Below are 7,754 nucleotides of genomic sequence, written 5' to 3'. Positions count from 1 at the left end.
GGGCATTGAGGTGGGCGGCGAGGACAAGGAGATCGACATCAACGAGTGGAGGAGTGTCTTTCCCAACGACCCCGAAGATGGCACCGGCCCGAACCCGACTCGCGGCACACCGTACCTGGCGAGGAAGGATTGGCTCGACCTCCACTTCGACCGAAAGTGGTTTAGCTTAGTTTAGATTTATTTTTATGTTCGGTTATGCAAAACTATCTATGTTTATGTTTGAATGCATGCTACTTTAGGTTGAACCTACTTTGAACTTGATCAAATTGAAGTTTACAACGTTAAGTTTAGGGGATCGACTAGAAACGGCCAAAAATTGTTGGAGTATACATATATCCACTAAGGGTTTTAGTCCTTTAACTTTTAAAGGATCGGCTAGAGATGGCCTTATGCCTTATTTATTTCAGTTCTTCATAATGTGATGCTCTATATGTGCAACTATTTGCCGTGCAGTTCAATTGCATCAATAACAGTTTCAACAATACCACTATGAATTACGATATTTGGTTGTTGTTAAGGATATTGCAATTAACATGCCTTTTCATTTTTTAATAATAACTAGTGTACTTTAGACCTGCACAATACCAGTTTGAATGACTATTAGCTTGTTTTTAAATGTTACTAGTTGACCCGTTGCGCCAAATAACGCAGAGACCTGCTGAAGACATGTTGTCTATGAAAATAGTTTCATGCTGTAAGAACCTTCAACTAAAGCCATGTTCGCGACGAAAATAGTTTCCTTTACTAAGGACAGGCCATGTATATACAGTCGGTTTAGTTGTGGTCTGCTAAATCCATATGCGCCTTGAAAAAAAAACAAGGTTTAATTTGCAGAGCCTCACTTGTTTCAAGTATGAATAAGAACTACAAACTCTTTGTGCGATTCAAACACATTTCCAGAGTTTTTATTTCTTAGTACATGTTGTCTAAAGTAACATTTGCCCAGAGAGAAAGAGAAGCATACCCCTCTCTCATTATGATTATTATTAAAAGGTATTAAATTCAAAATAAACAATTTCATTTACTTGAAGCACTTGAAGAAACAGAACTTAGACATACTTTTACGCAATGCTCATTTAACCTGTGAAGGACTACGCAATGGTCATTTAACCTGTGAATGACAAAAATATTCCACCGTCTTTGAATGATGAACTAAACTAAATAAGAAATATATGCAGTAAATTCATTCAAAGTAGAAAAGGGATCTTACATCAAATAAGGCATTGCAACAAGCATGGTGTTATCTTAGTAAAAGAAATTACATCATTAAAAGAGAAAAGGGAAGAAAAACAAACATGAGATTGAGATTCATACATCTACGAGGAGGTCGTAGACATCACTAAAAATATTCCACCGTCTCTAAATGATGAACTAAACTAAATAAGAAATATATGCAGTAAATTCATTCAAAATAGAAAAGGGATCTTACATCAAATAAGGCATTGCAACAAGCATGATGTTATCTTAGTAAAAGAAATTACATCATTAGAAGAGAAAAGGGAAGAAAACCAAACATGAGATTGAGATTCATACATCTACGATTGATCATTTTGTGGCCTAGGGAGCAAGGATCCATGATTTTTATATGCCTTGTCCGGCTGCTGGTTTTTATATGCCTTGTCCGGCTGCTGGAGTAGGTGACATGGAAACGTCGTCTCTACCATCTCGATGGCTCGAGCCGGATGTTCATCTCAGCCCTCCCCAGCTTCCATCAATGGATTTTTATAGTCAAGGTTAAAGACTGAGAGGCCCTATGCATGTTCAAATATGCAAATAGCATATACAATACAAATCAAGAAAAAGAGAAAAGAAGACCACAAACATTACAAAAACACAATTTTGACAAATTATCTCTATTGTAAAATTGAGGGAGTAACTCATTATTCAAGAGAACTGACCATTGACAATTCAGTTACAATTATCAAAGAGAACTGTAAATTGCTAACTTAATTACATCATTCTTCACATAAGCTTCTCACTGACAAAATATCTTGAATGGAAGGTCACATTTCAAGCCATTACACTTATAAAACCCAACCCTGTTGTCATTTAAATTGCAAATTAATCATCAATAATGCACAATAACTTATGACCCACAAACGATTTGGAGCCCAAGAAGGAGAAAATATCAATGCAAATAAATACACACGTAGTAAGATGCATTGCAATAGCCATATTACTTGAATTTGTAAGCTGGCCAGCAAAATCAGATCAATCATGCATAGTACACAAAAGAGACAAAGCTTTAACCATAATTGGCGCTTAACCTTCTTGCTCCTGCTAATGATTTTGGCCATGAAGGCATCAGAGTAAGGGGAGGAAGAACGGGACGGCGCCTGCCGGAAGTTGCCGATGGGTGTTGACGGCCTGGCCAAGCCATCTCCCTCCATGATAGGTGGCAGTTGGCAGAAAGGTGTAAATATGACGAGATGTGAAAATAAGCTCGAGGAAATTAATATGGACCAGCAAACTGACAAAAGCAGAATATAACATAATTATATTCTGGATTAAACTAATAGCACAACAATTTACAGGGTTAGAATGCAGTGCACATATATCTTAGTGGCGCAAAAACTATTTAGCCAACTTCACTAACAATTTAGAAATTGGCTTCAGTGTACTAAAATAGTTATTTTGGATATAAGCAATCAACCACGAATTTAACATCAGAGATATCTGACCATTTTAAGTAACGAAAAAAGAGCCCAATAGCAAGATAGCACAACATGGAGCTGCATTGACCAGCCCCTTTTAAAGAAAGGCTTTAGGATCAGAAGTTGTGTAGTTGATCAACTTGGAAATATAAAAGCATTTCCTTCAAATCAGTACAACACCTCCGACAAATGTGATGTGATAAGAAAGCAATGAAAATATACACTGCTCCACACTTAGTTTTGTATGTAAAAAGAAAGCCATGGCAGATGATTTTTTTGGATCACAGAAACCCAGCCTGAATACATCTGAATGATATAATCAATTTTCGAAATGTTTGGCAGGCACAAAAAAAACACACGAGTAAAAATAATAATATATGATTGGTATCTGTATTTGATCCACCTGGGTACATGCACATCCTAAAAGCAACAAACAAGCTGCCATGCAACCTGATGTGCAGCTTATCACATGGTACACAGAACTTCACAAATTATCAGGACATCAATCAAGTATTAAAATGCATGAGCAAGCAGGTAAACTTACCCCAGAACTTGTTTCCCAAAGTACTTACAACACGCTGACAACAATATAAAGCCGGTGACCTGTACTGATCTGCAGGACTACATCATTGTAATATACCAGACTTGTTTCCCAAAGTACTTACAACACGCTGACAACAATATCATCAGTGTATAAGTAAATGATGAAGCTGGACAACATAGAAGCGCCAATAGAGTCAATCGGTGTTGTCAACCCATTCTTATAGTTGGGTGTTCAATCCAGACAAACAACCAACTCTTTAGGTACGCTATTCTCACAAAAATTCTTCTGGGAGAGACAACTGTTGGCATATACCAGACTAATTTACAACCATATCATCATCAGTATTTAAGTAAAGGATGAATCTACACGACAAAGAAGGACCTCATGGTGCCAATCAGAAGTACCATCAAATAATCAAAAGAAAGGCCATATTTATAATCAATCGGTAGAAATGCGATCATGCTTATCGAGCAATGGGAACAAGAAAAGGGACATTTTTCTTCAATAAGTAATTGCTATGGTGCACCGGCAACACAGATACAGCGATACGGAAATGGGGACAAAGGATACAGCAATTTTTAGAAACAGCAATACGGCAAATATATATAAATAATTAATAAAATGCCATATAAAGAAGATAACAAAATCAATGCATGAGATGAAATGAGATCGTTGCCTTGATGGCTCTTTCAAACCCTCAATGAACGACTGACCATTAATTTCCTCAATCCTCAGAACTGCATAATTAATTTACCATTGCAAGTATAGCATATGCTAGCTCATTTTATTTGCAAAAAGTAATTTAAGTTGTTGCAGAGAAATACTCAAAACAATATCTCAACTAAAAATATATTTAGTCCTTAGTTTGACATGCACAATAAGAAGTACGTAATTCAAGAATTCATTATGCCAAGTTTTAGCATCCCGATTTTCCAATTAGCGAGTCACTAAAAAAATCAAATAACTAAAAAGGAGATGCACATAATTCAAGAGAGATGTGTACTGTTTTATTAGCCAAATGAACATGTTCCAACGAAGCAAGCACTGCAAAGAAGCACTCAACCTGATCAACTAACCATCACATACAAAAAATGTAAAAGGAAGATATCTAAAGGACAACGGGTTGAAAAACACAGCTTAGCTTACAAAAAGCACAACTTATAAAGCATGTTCCCCTGGATTACCATGTAGGGTTTATTCCCCTGCACGAATTACCCTTCCTCTTGGCAAAGCCTCCGCTGGTAATATAGAACTTGCAAGCAGATCGTTTTTATCGCCGATTGTCTCTGGCCCATGCATGGCTACAATGTGCGATGAACCAATGAAATACATATAATACCCAAGTGCCAAGATTCAGAGATACACATGGGCTACTCCAAAGGGTGTCGGGTTTGTGAATTAAATTAAATGTAGATCAATGGAAGCGTAAACTTGATGAAGAAAAAGAAATTATTAACTTGTCTATCTAAACCATACTATCATTGGCATTCAGATGTATATGCAGCATTGCCAGACCATCAGCGAGCCTGTCACACAACAATGGATCAAACAACACTGTGAGTAAACTATATATTTTCTTAGCTTCGCATGTGTACCAACCACATCATTTAAAAATGTTTATTATTTAGATTTGTAACCTATCCAGCAAAATCATCAATCGTGCATTCAAGATATGTAGGTAAATAAAAGAATGGGAAATTTTCACCACAAATCTCATCTAGCCATCACAAATCTTAACATCAGAATAGAAGAACAAAGGGAAGAAAATTCACCTTCATCTTCTTCAACTCTTTAGTTAAATCCTTCTTCTTCCCTTCATCCTCAGATCTGCACACGTAATGTTTAAAAACTAATATATTAGTAAGTTTAAACATTAGCGATGGGAGGGGAGGAAGTAAGAGAAAAAATGAGAGGAGAGCACCTTGGCAAGACTCTTGAGGAATTGCTCAGCAAAAAATTGAAGCTGGCAACCATGACCTCAGCCTTCAACTCCTTGCGGAGAGCCTGCAGCCAACACAATCATTCATGACACAAAGAGGGGAAACAGACACCTCAACAAGATTATTGAGGAAGTGCTCAACCAAAATTTGAAGCTGGCAACCCACGACCTCGATCCTCCACTCCTCGCGGCGCCCCTGCAGCCAACCAATCATCATGAGACAAAGAGTGAAACGAGTCATTGTCGCTGCTGTTATCGCAGTCTTTCTGTGCTTGGTGGTAGTAGCGGGGAGGTGGAAGATGTATCAAATATGTTCAGCAGTCTGAAAGTCATGAGTGTAATCCTGAAATAAGAATTCAGCCTTTCATTCTTTATTCTAAACTACATGTTTCCTAATTTTATAGTTTAGAACCAACCTAAACAGAAAACACACCTATCTTAGGCCTAGCATAAGAAACAGGAAATAAAAAGAATTCAAGACACATAATTGTATCTAAACTTTACAGGTAGAAGTTTGTACTGACTAACATTCAGATTCAACAACTCAATTATCTTTTGTCCCGAGAGCCCTTCAAACTGAACCAAAACCAGTGAGCCTGCAAATCAATCAATAACAAAAGAGACTGTTTGTTAGCAAATCCGGTAATGCACAACAACAAATGCTGCTAATTCTGAAATTCATAAACATTGTGAGATTTTTTTTACACATAAGCTCACCAGAGGCATTTCCACTGGGTGACGCATCCTTTTGGGGTAGCAGGCAGGCAGGCAGCTCCCGTATTCCTCCTCTGCACGGGAAAAAATGAGCTAAATGGGGAGAATGGAAGGGACAATTCCGAGCTCATTCCAGCATGGTTCAGTGTCCATGTCCACCCAGGAGAAGAAGCAGGAGGATGAGAGCTAGAGGAGGAGCAGATGAATGCTTACATGGTGAGGCAAAACTGGGCGGGAAGGGCCAAAGGGGGTACGATGGTGCTGCACTTCAAAGAGGAGGCGGGTGAAGGGTCGATGGTGCCATGGACATGGCATGGTGGCCGCGCCTTCCTTACTGAAATCCGAGAGTTGGCTTTCTCTACCGGGAAGGACTTATTGGAGGACGGTGTTGGGCGCGCCCGTTCCTCACCTCAGGCAGCTCATGGCGTCCAACCGCGACCGCTGCTCCTATGCTCCATCAGAGGACAGTCCGCTATGTGCGGGCGCCAGGGAGCACGGCACTGGCCAGATCTTGACGGGCCCTTACCATTCCTACTCGAGCTGCTGGTCGCCGCCGCGAGGGTGAGGTGAGCTCGGGTTGAGAAGGACCACCATCGGCCTCACGCCCTCACCTAACCTGCGTCCGATCTGGAACCTGGCGCCGCCACGTCCGGCGAGCGAACGGCTCCGCCCATCGACCTCTCCTCCACCCCGTGAGGCGTCCGCTGCCCGGTCTTCGGCATCGCTGCTCCACCCCACACCGTTGGCCTCTTGGCCCTCCCCTGCTCTCTCCCATCCGACGCCGTGCCTCCTCTCCTCTTCCTCTCTTTCTCCCTCCTCTCTCTCCCTCTCATCTTCTCTCTCCTACAAATCTAACTGAGCGCCGCCGCTGTCGCCCTTTGCCTGCAGGTCGGCGCCGTGGTGGGGATCCGGGAAGGAGGAGGGGGCGGAAGGGAGGAATGGAGCGGCGGCTGTGAGAAGGTGAGGTGTGGAGGCTAGGGTTGGTGCGGGTGTGGGCTCTGGCTTGCGACGAGTATTGGGAGCGGAGCACGCGGGGGGATTGGGCGAAAGCCTTTTTCATGCGAGATCGATCAACCCAGCCAATAGACATGGGGCGCGAGCCCACCAGTCATTGGACAGCCAGAACAACTACAAGGTGAAATCAGGTTTGACCGCAGGTAAAGATCCTGCGGTTCACACACTCTAGATGACCAGATCCAACGGTCAAAGAAGCTGCAATCGGGGGAGCCTTATGGAGGTGAGTTGGCTAGCTTCATTATAGTTTTAAATGCCTGATGCAGTTAACACACCTTTCCACTTCTTATTTTGCTTAACTAGCATGCTTAAACTTGTACACTGAAGCTATCATTTGTAGATTATGTTGTATCATGGATATATTTGGTTGATATTTAGCCTGTTGTGCTTAACATGCTTTTATATGTACTCATACAAGGCAATATTGAGAACAGTGTTGTTTTCCGTCGAGGTTAGTTTCATTGCATTGCGTATATGTACTCACTATTTAGGATATCGGTAGCTGGTACCATATAGCCCGGGGGCTGACAAGGGATTAATCGTCGAATCGGACATTTTACTGAATATATATGCAACCCATTTATCAGTTGGTTAACTAGGGCCATATTTAATATATCTGAGGCTACATAGCAGCATGCATTGTACTGAATGACTAAATATGCAATCTCGGGCTACATAGCAACAAGGAAGAGTGTTACCTTAAAGTTCTGATGATGCCTAGATATACATGTAATAAAATCTTATATAATGGGATGGAGGGAGTGGTGCACTACATTATTTTGTAATTTTTGTTTAACTTCTAATATTAACTTGATGCTTTTAGGTACATATGTCTGATGAGGACATCAATACCAATGTTACACCCACAACCCCTACTGCTATATATACT

The 7,754-nt window shown here is 40.7% G+C and overlaps 1 long non-coding RNA gene across 3 annotated transcripts; it reads right to left on the bottom strand.

Moving 5' to 3' along the window:
• Positions 1–1,392: 1,392 nt before the first annotated feature.
• LOC123086044 (uncharacterized) lies at positions 1,393–6,903 on the bottom strand. 3 transcript variants are annotated; one of them, XR_006440312.1, is made up of 6 exons: positions 6,065–6,903; positions 5,855–5,925; positions 5,666–5,733; positions 5,120–5,333; positions 4,383–5,025; positions 1,393–4,242 (listed from the first exon to the last, which is right to left on the bottom strand). It is a non-coding gene; the product is annotated as an uncharacterized lncRNA (long non-coding RNA). The 3 variants fall into 3 exon arrangements; XR_006440310.1 differs by having other exon boundaries at positions 1,393–4,724; positions 4,971–5,025; positions 6,065–6,902; XR_006440311.1 differs by having other exon boundaries at positions 1,393–5,025; positions 6,065–6,902.
• Between the last annotated feature and the right edge of the window lie 851 nt (positions 6,904–7,754).

Source organism: Triticum aestivum, chromosome 4A (genome assembly GCF_018294505.1).
Source record: "Triticum aestivum cultivar Chinese Spring chromosome 4A, IWGSC CS RefSeq v2.1, whole genome shotgun sequence".
NCBI lineage: Eukaryota > Viridiplantae > Streptophyta > Magnoliopsida > Poales > Poaceae > Triticum > Triticum aestivum.
This window is presented reverse-complemented; position numbering and strand designations above follow the sequence as displayed.